The sequence below is a fragment of the Camellia sinensis genome, chromosome 5, assembly GCF_055761805.1.
Source record: "Camellia sinensis isolate YWXY chromosome 5, ASM5576180v1, whole genome shotgun sequence".
In the NCBI taxonomy this organism is placed as follows: domain Eukaryota; kingdom Viridiplantae; phylum Streptophyta; class Magnoliopsida; order Ericales; family Theaceae; genus Camellia; species Camellia sinensis.
In genome coordinates this window covers 129014761-129028490 of record NC_138965.1, presented here as the reverse complement: position 1 = coordinate 129028490, position 13730 = coordinate 129014761, and positions in this window count along the sequence as shown.

Genomic DNA, 13730 nt, shown 5'->3' with positions numbered 1-13730 from the left:
AGTTTCTGTGTTGCAGTCGTCCTTCAACGTCGAGATCGATAGGTCTCCCACTCCCAGCAGGAGCATTGTCTCTAATCTGATCCTTCTGTCCGTCATTGGCCATCAATTCTCCTTTCTTTCCCACAGACGGCGCCAAATTGTGTGGGTGATTTTCTGACCACACTGCCTGCTTAGTAACCAGCTGGAGAGCACCGGCAGAATAAATGGCACCTGGCTGACCTACAACAGAAAGAGAAGATTCCTGCGGTGGTTCGTCCACCCGGGGGCACTCCGACGATCAAGTCAGTATATCTCTCAAAGATAAATCAAGTGCTAAACTCACAAGCTTGAGTATTAAAAGCATACCTTAGACCCATGAGGGTGCCTCTCTTTTATAGCCAACACAAACTTAGTCCCAATAGAAGCCTAGCTTCAATGGACTTAGGATTACTACTAATCTTATACTCCCAATAGGATTGGGATAAACTCTCTAAGAGTCTTATCTTTATACAAACTGAAATCTTCTCTCATTCTAGGACTCTTGTCTATATCTAGGTTGAGTTCCCTCTTTATTCTAGGACTCTTGTCCTTTATCCGCTTATCTCGGATTCCGATATCTTCGGAGATAACCTCGGCCTTGCCGAGATCACCTTGGCGTCACGACCAGGACACGTGGCACCTCGACTGATACGTCGGCGTCACCTTGCCACGTGTTGGTACTCAAAAAATATATCCCCACGGTTTATCTTTCAAATTTTGTCGGTTGAGAAATTAAAACTGGGAATGGGGAATGCTTGGGCAGTAGTATCTCTTATGCGATGAAATTAGTCGATTTTAGAGTTTATTTTAATAATTTAAATTGTTTATATTTTAAAATATATTAAGTAAAATATACTTATAAAATATCAAGTTAATCAGATATTATTTACCTATTCATCCACTCACATTTGTATCTATAAAAATAAATAATAATTGTGATTTAAAATATTAAAATGAATACAAATGTGAGTGGATGAATGAGAAAATAATATTCGATTAACTTGAATTCTAAAATGTGAATGGTTTAGATTATCAAGATGGGCCCGAAATGAGCTCATTTCACCGCACAACAATTGCTGCTGAGCGGACTACGCAGCAGCATCTCCAATTCCTTAAAACTGTTCACATGTTATCATTTATTTATTTTAGTAAATTAAAAATATATTTCTTGAGATTTACTTAAAATACGAATTATCCTTTATAGTTTAGAAAATTATAAATACCTCATTGTCAGAATTTTTATTTAAAAAAATTAATTGAAAAAGTGAAATTTCTAATTGTTCATCTATACAATAATAAAATTATCTAAATTATTAATTGAAATAAAATTTTAACATTATTAAAAACTGTTAATTAACTTGATAATTTATTAATAAAATGATCTATTTGTTATGAAATTAGAAACCTTAGGGGACATAATGTAATTTCTAAAACCACAAGGAATAATTTGTAATTTAAGTAAATCTCAGAAAATGTGTTTGTAATTTACTCTCTCTTTTTTTCTTTTTTTTTTTTTGGTTGAGTTTTAGTTGGGTTAATTATATTTTTAACTTTTATAATTTTATTAAAATTTTACTTTAATTTTTATTATTTAAAATTAAACAGTTCAATCTCTATATTTTAAAGAAAAAATAATAAATAAGTGAAAAGTTTAAAAATAAGTATCAATGTCAAGGAAAACTTTATGAGTTTCACTTTTAATATACTAGCAAAGTTTTTCAATGATTTGTAAATAGATTCCCTACCTTTCAGTTAAATGATATTTTTCCTATTTTAAATTTAGTTTTAATGTTTTTAGAACACTTGTCATTAAGATATATATGTAGAACAAATTAATTAAAATTTAAACAAAATGATCGAATTGAAAAGGAGAAGAAGAATGAGTAACGTCTCGAAATAATTATCATAATCCATCCACAGTATTAATAAACGACAATAATACTAGCATAATTACCTTCCATTGAATCCAACGTGATTTACAAAAAAGAAACATATGAGATATACATTCAATATGCCTAAACATGAATCTATAGCCTATGTTACAAATATAGGAAAAGAATGGAAGTTAAACAGATAAGAAATGTCTTATAGGCTTACAACTTTCAAAGATAGTTCTTGGTTACAATAAAAGTGGACTTTAGGTCTAATCCATTTAAAACCCTTGGCTATACAAAAATGAATACAACAAAACGAAGCTTTTGCTCCAAATCCTCCCAAACTACTACCTTAGCGGAAGCATATCATCAGCACCGGAAATGTTTTTCCCATATAAGATGAGCCAAAGCTCAGAAGAAATAATTTAACACAGTGTATGAATCTTAACAAAGTTATAAGAGGAATGCATATGCCATGTTCTTGCCAAAACATATTTATATCCCTTTTCAAAATTATGCAATGCCAAGTTAATATCTTGATTCACAATTCATTTTCATTTCAATAGAAAATAGGGTGGTGATTCACACTTTGAGAATTTCAAAACAATATAACCTTTCTCGAAAATTTCGTCTGGAGGAAGCCGTAAACCGGGACCCATGTAAACATAGGCTATACAAGCACTCTATTGCCATTTCACGAAAATTTCGTCTGCAGGGTCGGCACCCATGTATACGCGCGGTTTTCGGGACTTTTACCCAAGATACTCAGGCTAACTTAGTTTAACAACACAATTCATGATTTCCGAACTCACCTTTTTTCTCAAAATGATAACATTTTCAATGTATAAGTGTGAAATAAGGTTCAATGCAAATGAATGAGAAAATAATTTCAATTTTTCCTAATTTACATGTAAATTCTACAACAATCATAACTATCTTCTACCAATAGCCCAAAACATATATTTCTAAATAGATAGTTTATGTTGGAACAATGAAATTGGATTAGTATTTGTTGAGGATGGTAAAGTTAGATATATATTATCACTCATCTTTTGAGATGTATACGATGAACAATTAAGGGACGTTAAGTTTGATAATAAAGGCGTGGCGAGATTACTTAATGGTATTGAGTTGGGTAATAAGAGATCTGACCGTCAATCAGACAAGATCGTGGTTAAGGGTATCAAATTCATTGGTAATGTTCAATTGGGACAGGATGCTAAGGACGAAGCTGTGGTCCACCACGTGTTGTTTTTTGTCATCAGTGATAATAGTCCGTCAGATTCCGTCCCTACACCTGACAAGATATTTATTGGAGTTGGCGAGGGTAATCCTTGACCTCTGGTACGCAAGGGGGGTCTGGTAATGGCTGCTTCCTATTCCTTCCATTTTTTATAAATAACTCCAAATCTTTTATACGAACACTTCTACAGGATCTGTTACCTCTGCTAACCCTTCTGTTCAGACACCTTAGCTTTGATATTTTTGCCCTCTGATCTTCGTACACCGGAACAAACTTCACCGGAGCTCTCCGCCGGCTCTCTTCCCATAGTCCTAGTTGCCACGTCAAAAAGCGATCTACACACATTTGAGTGAACTGCCCGTAATTCTCGGGATACTCTTCTAAGGAGTATAACATTGTATACCAAATAAATCGACAAAATTCGCAGAAAAAAAAGGAAGGACGAAACAAGGTACCAGAAAATCACCTCAGTGTAATAACTCTCCAACTGCAAAAGCATATCTCTCTTATCTCTCTCCACCGACAAATATCTGAGGCTGGACCCAGATATATAGACAGCTGTAAATATGGAGATTTGGAATTTAAAATTTGAATTCCCGCTCATTACTGTTCATTCATGCGGAATTCTGTGCACCTTTGCTTTATATCCAAGCAAAACCACCACGATCATGACACATGGGTGGACAGGAGATGGCCACGTCTACTCACACCACTCACACCAAATAGTAAATCACTATTTGGTGTGAGTATAGATTTAATCTCCGCCTTACACGTCACCATCCGTACGTCCATCAACGGATGAAATTGCCTAACGGGTACAATTTCAATAGGGGGGCGCTAGTAATATTATATATAGCGCCCCCCCCCCCCAGCTGGTGTGACCTCCCCCTATATAAAGCCTCGACAAATAACATTCACATCGGTGTAAGTTAAGTGTTAATCACTAAATAAGCTAAATAATGCCTCGCCAAGCCTCTTTCCGTTTTTATGCCAAGAATGTTTTCCTCACCTACCCACAATGCCCATGCCCAAAAGAACAACTCTTAGAACTCCTCCAATCTCTACTCCAACTAGCCTGTCAGCCATACTACATACTTGTCGCAAGGGAGCTCCATGAAGATGGAAACCCTCACCTTCATGCCATGGTTCAATACACGAAGAATATCCAAACCTCCAACCCGAGATTTTTTGATCTCACTGGAACCAATGGGAGGATCTACCATCCAAATATAGAAAAACTCCACTCACCAACAGCAACTCGACAGTATATACAGAAAGGGGGCGAGTTCGTCGAATGGGGAGAATTTTCAGCTAAGGGGAGAAGTCCTTCGAAAAACAGAGACGAACTCTGGAAGGGAATACTTGGCGAAGCAGAAACGGAGGAACAATTCTTTGCTCTCTGTAAAGAAAGATGTCCCACCGATTGCGTCACAAAATACCCCCAAGAACAGGCGGAGAAGTAATTGTTGATGTACGCAGAGGTGGTGATGATACTTCACCATCCATGGCACCTGTTTATCGTTAATTGAACAATAACCACTCCCATAATAGACTAACTCGCATTGACAATCTACTGGGAAAATAAACCATGCCTGCAAACTGTCATTACCGTCTAACCTCCGATCATAAACATTTACTCTGACCAACCCACTAGCATTGGGTGCGCAAAGGGGGGAATATTTTATCAATATTTTATCAACCTTAATACTTTTTTGTTTGTATCTTAATTAACCTCAATTGAGAAAATAAATTAGGCAACGCAAGTTCAATATAACTGAAATCACTTGCCGAAACAACTTCAACAACCCCAGTTTTTATATCGTCCACCTCCATTAACCTGAACGTTAAAAATAAAAATACATCAAATTACAATTCTAAACAGTTTTAAAGTATATTTGACTCCTTAAAGTAATTTTGCATTTCTTTCCACTAACAGTAGCAGCCACTAAATATATGGCACCCTTTTGAATGCTTCCAACATTTCCCAACAGCGTATCTTTGTAGTCCGTCCAAACATCAACTAGGAAGAACCAGTCTACAACTTCTATCCCGTGACAAACGTACTCTTTGTCCTTGCCACCAACGAGCTTGAATCTCATTTTCTTTAGCATCCGAAAATGGTCGGACTGGTCAGGATCAACAATCCAGGTCTCAGGATTACCCTCGCCAACTCCAATAAATATCTTGTCAGGTGTAGGGACGGAATCTGACGGACTATTATCACTGATGACAAAAAACAACACGTGGTAGACCACAGCTTCGTCCTTATCGTCCTGTCCCAATTGAACATTACCAATGAATTTGATACCCTTAACCACGATCTTGTCTGATTGACGGTCAGATCTCTTATTACCCAACTCAATACCATTAAGTAATCTCGCTACGCCTTTATTATCAAACTTAACGTCCCTTAATTGTTCATCGTATAGCTGTAATTTCCTTACTCCCCTCTTAGTCTTCTTAATAAATCGGGGAATATTCTGAATGTACCGTCTGCGAACATACTGGGTCTTAAAAGGTGCACGACTACGGTAACTACGCCTATATCCACTGGCCGCCGGTGTCCTTGACCTCCGATACGCAAGGGGGGTCCGGTAATGGCTGCTTCCTATTCCTTTCATTTTTTATAAATAACTCCAAATCTTTTATACGAACACTTCTATAGGATCTGTTACCTCTGCTAACCCTTCTGTTCAGACACCTTAGCTTTGATATTTTTGCCCTCTGATCTTCATACACCAGAACAAACTTCACCGGAGCTCTCCGCCGGCTCTCTTCCCACAGTCCTAGTTGCCACGTCAAAAAGCGATCTACACATATTTGAGTGAACTGCCCGTAATTCTCGGGATACTCTTCTAAGGAGTACAACATTGTATACCAAATAAATCGACAAAAATGGCAGAAAGAAAATGAGGGACGAAACAAGGTACCAGAAAATCACCTTAGTGTAATAACTCTCCAACTGCAAAAGCATATCTCTCTTATCTCTCTCCACCGACAAATATCTGAGGCTGGACCCAGATATATAGACAGCTGTAAATACGGAGATTCAAAATTTAAAATTTGAATTCCCGTCCATTACTGTTCATTCACGCGGAATTCTGTGCACCTTTGCTTTATATCCAAGCAAAACCACCACGATCGTGACACGTGGGTGGACAGGAGATGGCCACGTCTACTCACACCACTCACACCAAATAGTGATTACTATTTGGTGTGAGTACGGATTTAATCTCCGCCTTACACGTCACCATCTGTACGTCCATCGACGGATGAAATTGCCTATCGGGTATAATTTCAACAGAGAGGCACTAGTAATATTCTATATAGCGCCCCCCCAGCTGGTGTGACCTCCCCCTATATAAAGCCTCGACAAACAACATTCACACTGGTGTAAGTTAAGTGTTAATCACTAAATAAGCTAAATAATGCCTCGCCAAGCCTCTTTTCGTTTTTATGCCAAGATTGTCTTCCTCAATTACCCACAATGCCCATGCCCAAAAGAACAACTCTTAGAACTCCTCCAATCTCTCCTCCAACTAGCCTGTCAGCCATACTACATACTTGTCGCAAGGGAGCTCCATGAAGATGGAAACCCTCACCTTCATGCCATGGTTCAATGCACGAAGAAGATCCAAACCTCCAACCCGAGATTTTTCGATCTCACTGGAACCAATGGGAGGATCTACCATCGAAATATAGAAAAACTCCACTCGCCAACAGCAATTCGACAGTATATACAGAAAGGGGGCGAGTTCGTCGAATGGGGAGAATTTTCATCTAAGGGGAGAAGTCCTTCGAAAAACAGAGACGAACTCTGGAAGGGAATACTTGGTGAAGCAGAAACGGAGGAACAATTCTTTGCTCTCTGTAAAGAAAGATGTCCCACCGATTACGTCACAAAATACCCCCAATTAAAAACATTTTCTAGGGATCATTACAAAAGAGAGAGGCCCCCATATACTAGCCCTTTTAATTCATTTCCTTTCTTTTTGTTTTTATGCCAAGAATGTCTTCCTCACCTATCCACAATGCCCACGCCCAAAAGAACAACTCTTAGAACTCCTCCAATCTCTCCTCCAACTAGCCTGTCAGCCATACTACATACTTGTCGCAAGGGAGCTCCATGAAGATGGAAACCCTCACCTTCATGCCATGGTTCAATGCACGAAGAAAATCCAAACCTCCAACCCGAGATTTTTCGATCTCACTGGAACCAATGGGAGGATCTACCATCGAAATATAGAAAAACTCCACTCGCCAACAACAAGTCGACAGTATATACAGAAAGGGGGTGAGTTCGTCGAATGGGGAGAATTTTCATCTAAGGGGAGAAGTCCTTCGAAAAACCGAGACGAACTCTGGAAGGGAATACTTGGCGAAGCAGAAACGGAAGAACAATTCTTTGCTCTCTGTAAAGAAAGATGTCCCACCGATTACGTCACAAAATACCCCCATTTAAGAACATGTTCCAGGGATCATTACAAAAGAGAGAGGCCCCCATATACTAGCCCTTTTAATTTATTTCCTTTCTTAAATGAAGAAGAAAAAAATGGGCAGAAAATAATATTTTGTTTGTAAGTCGAAATTGCATTCAGTACGAGTTATGTCAAAATTGTTGTCTCTCCGTTTGGAGGGAAGACGATTTCCTTAGATTAGGGACCACGTGTTGTTTTTTGTCATCAGTGATAATAGTCCATCAGATTCCGTCCCTACACCTGACAAGATATTTATTAGAGTTGGCGAGGGTAATCCTGAGACCTGGATTGTTGATCCTGACCAGTCCGACCATTTTCGGATGCTAAAGAAAATAAGATTCAAGCTCGTTGGTGGTAAGGACAAAGAGTACGTTTGTCACGGGATAGAAGTTGTAGACCGGTTCTTCCCAGTTGATGTTTGGACGGACTACAAAGATACGTTGTTGGGAAATGTTGGAAACATTCAAAAGGGTGCCATATATTTAGTGGCTGCTACTGTTAGTGGAAATGAATGCAAAATTACTTTAAAGAGTCAAATGTACTTTAAAACTGTTTAGAATTGTAATTTGATGTATTTTTATTTTTAATGTTCAGGTTAATGGAGGCGGACGATATAAAAACTGGGGTTGTTGAAGGTGTTTCGGCAAGTGATTTCAGTTGTATTGAACTTGCGTTGCCTAATTTATTTTCTCAATTGAGGTTAAGATACAAACAAAAAAGTATTAAGGTTGATAAAATATTGATAAAATATTCCCCCCTTTGCGCACCCAATGCTAGTGGGTTGGTTAGAGTAAATGTTTATGATCGGAGGTTAGACAGTAATGACAGTTTGCAGGCATGGTTTATTTTCCCAGTAGATTGTCAATGCGAGTTAGTCTATTATGGGAATGGTTATTGTTCAATTAACGACAAATAGGTGCCATGGATGGTGAAGTATCGACTTGAAAATTCCAATATTAAAAGGGGGGTTACGTATTGTAAAATGAAGGGGTATCTGAAGTATTCTACGAGTGACATGCCAGAAGATTCGCAAATGAGGGCTCCCTCTATTGTTGTGTTATCTAAAAAATATACTAATGATAATGTTGATGTCTGGCATTGTCCTCCAACGAAGGCCATTCCGATTCTGACACGGACTAAGTCTGTTGGTTTACCGAAGAGGCGAAGAGATTTGTTGTTAGGAGGTTTTGGGGAAAGTGGTTCAGTCATTCATGAACGCAGAGGTCGTCTGAGTTTGTCAGAGATTGATGTACGCAGAGGTGGTGATGAATCTAGTGATGTTGATCCTGGTCCGTCGATTTCAGAGGTTGGTGTTAGCAAAGAGGAAGTTGATCATAGAGGATCAGTTGTTATGGATGTAGCAGTATTTTCTAATGTTTTACGAAATGTAATCATCAGTGTAAAAAATAGTGATGTGACTCAAGATGTAATAGTGGATGATAAGGGAAATGTAGTAAGTAAATAAAACTTTGAATGGTTTCATAAATAAAATTAATAAAATTTTTCATTAATCATGACAGTGGTTACATTAACATCAAACCATTCTCTCATTTTTGGGGACATTGCATCTAACCAACTACTGTCCCCATTTGTTAATAAAATACATGGAATTCCTCCTCTAATAGTGAGATCTGGTTGGAACTTAACAAATACATGGAAATCTCTCTGGCAGCCTACTAAATTCTTCATTAATTCGGTAGGGACTGTCAAGTATTTGATGTCGTCTATCACGTTGTAGACGGCGTCTTGGTCGTAGTCCTTGAAGCTTATTCTGCCGGAGAAGTAATTGTGTCGTCCGAGGCTTCTGGCCCAGGCGGTTTTGCCTGTTCTTGAGGGTCCTTCGAGGTAGAGGGAGATTGGGCGGATGGGCCTCTGCTCTGGTTCCTGTTATCAGAGGAGGAGGAGAGTTCTTCGTCAGTATATAAATTGTTTATATTATTTTGGTGTATCCCTAATCTAAGGAAATCGTCTTCCCTCTCGTACTGAATGCAATTTCGACTTACAAACAAAATATTATTTTCTGCCCATTTTTTTACTTCTTCATTTAAGAAAGGAAATGAATTAAAAGGGCTAGTATATGGGGGCCTCTCTCTTTTGTAATGATCCCTAGAAAATGTTTTTAATTGGGGGTATTTTGTGACGTAATCGGTGGGACATCTTTCCTTACAGAGAGCAAAGAATTGTTCCTCCGTTTCTGCTTCGCCAAGTATTCCCTTCCAAAGTTCGTCTCTGTTTTTCGAAGGACTTCTCCCCTTAGATGAAAATTCTCCCCATTCGACGAACTCGCCCTCTTTCTGTATATACTGTCGACTTGTTGTTGGCGAGTGGAGTTTTTCTATATTTCGATGGTAGATCCTCCCATTGGTTCCAGTGAGATCGAAAAATCTCGGGTTGGAGGTTTGGATCTTCTTCGTGCATTGAACCATGGCATGAAGGTGAGGGTTTCCATCTTCATGGAGCTCCCTTGCGACAAGTATGTAGTATGGCTGACAGGATAGTTGGAGGAGAGATTGGAGGAGTTCTAAGAGTTGTTCTTTTGGGCATGGGCATTGTGGGTAGGTGAGGAAGACATTCTTGGCATAAAAACGGAAAGAGGCTTGGCGAGGCATTATTTAGCTTATTTAGTGATTAACACTTAACTTACACCGGTGTGAATGTTGTTTGTCGAGGCTTTATATAAGGGGAGGTCACACCAGCTGGAGGGGGCGCTATATATAATATTACTAGCGCCCCCCTGTTGAAATTGTAGCCGATAGGCAATTTCATCCGTCGATGGACGTATGGATGGTGACGTGTAAGGCGGAGATTAAATCCGTACTCACACCAAATAGTGGCCATCTCCTGTCCACCCACGTGTCACGATCGTGGTGGTTTTGCTTGGATATAAAGCAAAGGTGCACAGAATTCTGCGTGAATGAACAGTAATGGGCGGGAATTCAAATTTTAAATTCCGAATCTCCGTATTTACAGCTGTCTATATATCTGGGTCCAGCCTCAGATATTTGTCAGTGGAGAGAGACTATTCAAAAAAACCCTTATTTTGAATTTTATATTCAAAACCCTAGATTTGTTTCAAACCTTTCAAATCCGTACTATAGTTTAAAAACAACAAATAACTAACTTAAAACTCATAAAAAGTGTGAAAAGTATCCCTACCTCGAGCTACAGCACAAGTGAGAGAGTGAGAGAAACCCAAAGGCGTCAAAAACCAACTTTGCTCTGATTAGAACGAAACCCTCGCCAAGCTCTATCTTTTAACAAAGACACACAGGTGAAAAGATCGACGGATCTAGGTATTGTAGCTCGAATTTTTCGCGCCCCCTTTCGAAGAGCTCAAATTGATCCTACAATTCGGACTCCTGTCATGGTTCTGAATCTAATCTCACAAAGTGCAATGTGAAACTGATAAACACTAAAAAGTCTAACCCGGCAAATCTTTTTGGAAAATTGATTTTAAATCAAATAATGTCAAAATTGGACTGCTTTGCCAGATTACAAAGTCGCTACCTAAATATTTTGTTTTGGAGGGAAACTTAGGAAACCTTGACTCGTGCCAAAGGCCACGTGTCTGCCATCACCAAAGTTACCTCGGTTCGGGAACTTGGGTACGAAGGAGGAAGGTCATGAAATGAGCACCCCAGCTCGCCTAATCAAAGATCGGCCTCTACTAATCATGATATGTTATTTTATAAACCTCATGTGTTCTTATTACAGTTATTAGCTAACTTTACTATGTGACACACACAAGCAAATATAGACTAAAATCTCAAGAATTGGAACATTTCAACTCATGTTTGTTTTGGAAAATGGTTTGAATTTGCCACCATCAAGTGGGCTTTAGAAATGCGGATTTGCTACCTCAGGTAGGCTTAAAACATGATTTTGCCACTTCGCAAAGTGGGCTTAAAACACACATTTGATGAATTGTTCCAATTCAAGCAACAAAGCCTTCATTCACAGGCATTCATGCAGTTTAGTATTTAAGCAAATAGCCTCATGGCAAGCATGCTATCATGGCAACATGGCAATCACACTCATGCAAGCATGCTAAAGCATAAAACTGTAATAACCCTCACCACTGCTTACCGATAAATACTGATTACCGTTAAACTGAACTGATCATGACTGATAACTGAGCTGATCAAAGTACTAAATTGAACTGACTGACTGAAAACTAGAATTGAATTGACTGAGTGTGTGTGTTAATTTGTATTCTATCTGTTTGATTGTTTACTTGATCTGTTCACGTTTTATGTTTAAACTGCTAATTGAAGGCCTTATCGGCGGCCGAACCGGGAATTGATTGATGTTTTATGATCACCATAATTAATGTGATTTTACGGTGTAATTATCTGAAAACTGATTAGGTATGATTAAATTAGATTAAATATTGACCAATTGCAGAGTTTGACTCATTTACAACTTTGCCCTTGAGTGGGCCACTACCTATACACCTTTGCGCTACACCACACTTGAATCAAAACATTTCCTCAGCCTTGTTTGAGCTCTTACCGACCTTAGAGAGTGAGGAAGGGAGAGTAGTGAATTCAACATAGAGATTTGGCTTGAATCTTGAGGAATTGATAGCTTAAGTGCTTAATTGAGCCTCTAGACTTGCATTCAAGGAACCTAGGTATGAATTTCATCTTTTTGATTTTGTCTTTAAGTTGATTCATGCATGGTTCATGTCTAATTGTAGAGCTAAGTCATGAATTGGTTCATTAATGGTGAATTGAAGCTCATTTCATGCATGCATGTTTGAATTGTTGAGTTGTGAGTTGATTTCATGGTAAAATGGTACATGCATGTCCATAACCTTGTAATGGTCCATGTTTTCAACTTGTTTTTGGATCAATCGGCTCCTTTAGAGCATCAAATTGAACTTTGAAGTTGTTTAAAATTCATGCATGTTTGCATGTTCATATTGTTCTTGATATTGATTTGAAATTGAGTTTGAATTAAACACTCTTAGGCTTTGATTTCTTAAAATTGAGCTTTGAACAATGTCATTCTATATGTTTACAAGTGTTTTCTGGAAATTCAGCCCAAGAGGATCGGTTTTGATGCATTTGAACCTGGTTTTGGCTTGGAGGTGCAATCTGGAATTCCCAGATTTTGCACTTCCGCTCGAGCGGGGAAATTGGCGCTCGAGCGTGGAATCCGAGCATCCAGTATTTCTCTGCACTGTTTTACAGTCCGCTCGAGCGGAGGATTGGGCGCTCGAGCGGAGGCATGTGTCTCACGATCGAGCGGGCGTCGAGCGCCCGTCGAGCGGAGATTTCACCCATCCAGTACTTTTACAGTACGCTCGAGCGGGAGAGTTGACGCTCGAGCGTGTACCTTTGTTGCATGTCTGCTCGAGCGGGTAAACCTGCGCTCGAGCGGGACTCTATTTTTCTAAAAATTCTAAAACTGTTTTCTGGTCACATCTTTGCATCCTCATCCCATTCTAGGCATTCTTAGACCTAGTTTAAGACATCTTGTTGAGGATATAGATGTAGAACACACCGATGCAAATTAGGGGTTAAGTTATTATCTTTCCCCAACTGTGTAGCTTAGTGTGTTCAATCTGTTAACTGTGTAGGGCTGGCGACTGGGGAGACACGCTCTAGCATACTGTAGCCTAGAACTCTGTGAGTAACGATTGTGTAAAGATATGTTCACAAATGATTATCTTCTGAACAACTGAACTGTACTGTTTTCTGAACTGATTACTGTTAACTGAATGAATGTATGTCCTATATTCTGAACTGTATTGTGGCATCCTTAGCACCTACTGTTTACTGTTACTGAGACAGAAATCTCTATCGGTTCCCTTATTGGAACCACTACTGTTTACTGACTGATGGCCATCATTACTGTTCGGTCTTTTAAGACCTACTGCTTACTGTACTGTTATGCTAATGGGTGTACCACATATGACTGTACTGACTGAACAACTGAAATACTGTTTAATTGAACTGTTTTCATACTGTAAGGACATTCATTCTTAACCTCTTTACGCATTATGTTATTCACTGGGCTTTAGCTCACTGCTCATATATATATGTAGGTGTACAGGCACCAGACTGCGGCTAGGAGCGTCAGGGTTACTCCAGTTTTGTCAAGCCAACTACT